At 53.0% G+C, this 922-nt stretch overlaps 1 pseudogene; it reads right to left on the reverse strand.

Annotated features, from left to right (window-relative positions):
* Nucleotides 1–307: 307 nt before the first annotated feature.
* LOC126476000 (5S ribosomal RNA) lies at nt 308–425 on the reverse strand (annotated as a pseudogene).
* Between the last annotated feature and the right edge of the window lie 497 nt (nt 426–922).

Below are 922 nucleotides of genomic sequence, written 5' to 3' on the forward strand. Positions count from 1 at the left end.
AACTCCACATACTAACGGTTTATTTTCTTCCCCCGTCTTGGGTACTTCAGTTTTTTTTCAGGCAGTGTATATGAACTAACTAAACTAAACTAAAACTAAATTCCTCCTGAACTGGCCATGAAGGCCCAAACGTACCGACCGGCCGCCGTGTCATCTTCACCAACAGGCGTCACTGGATGCGGATATGGAGGGGCATGTGGTCAGCACACCGCTCTCCCAGCCGTATGCCAGTTTCCGAGACCGGAGCCGCTACTTCTCAATCAAGTAGCTCCTCAGTTTGCCTCACAAGGGCTGAGTGGACCCTGCTTGTCAACAGCGCTCGGCAGGCCGGATGGTCACCCATCCAAGTGCTAGCCCAGCCCGACGGCGCTTAACTTCGGTGATCTGACGGGAACCGGTGTTATCACTGTGGCAAGGCCGTTGGCAGTGTACATGAACTAGTCGTCCCTAATTATGTCTTAGTGGCTGTTCTAGGTAGCTTTTGCTGTAGCTGCAGCAAACGAAATTCGTGAAGCGAAGTTCTTCGAAGAGGGGAAGCATGTTGGGGCATGGACAGAGAACTGCAGCAGCAAGGAAATTCGGGACACTGTGTTCCAATTACCGTCCTGAAGGCACTCGTCTGACGACACAGTCGACCCTCAAAACGCCTCACGCGTGACGTCAGCGTGTGACAAGACGCTCGTAACGACTCGTCCATGCAGCAGTGCACCAACAGGCAGTGCATTCCAACGCTGCAAGACAGCCAGACAATAGTTGTTATTTACAGGAGCTAAACAAGCTACCAGGCAGATTCTAGCAAGTGAGCGTAACCAGACGACCGTCGTGCTGCTGGATTTTCCAGCAGTCGCTGGACTGCCATCGTCATCATCAGCTCGTCACTCGTACACCGAGGTCCGGACTTCCTGTCGGCGTTCAGCTGTGC

This window comes from Schistocerca serialis, chromosome 4 (assembly GCF_023864345.2).
Source record: "Schistocerca serialis cubense isolate TAMUIC-IGC-003099 chromosome 4, iqSchSeri2.2, whole genome shotgun sequence".
In the NCBI taxonomy this organism is placed as follows: Eukaryota; Metazoa; Arthropoda; class Insecta; order Orthoptera; family Acrididae; genus Schistocerca; species Schistocerca serialis.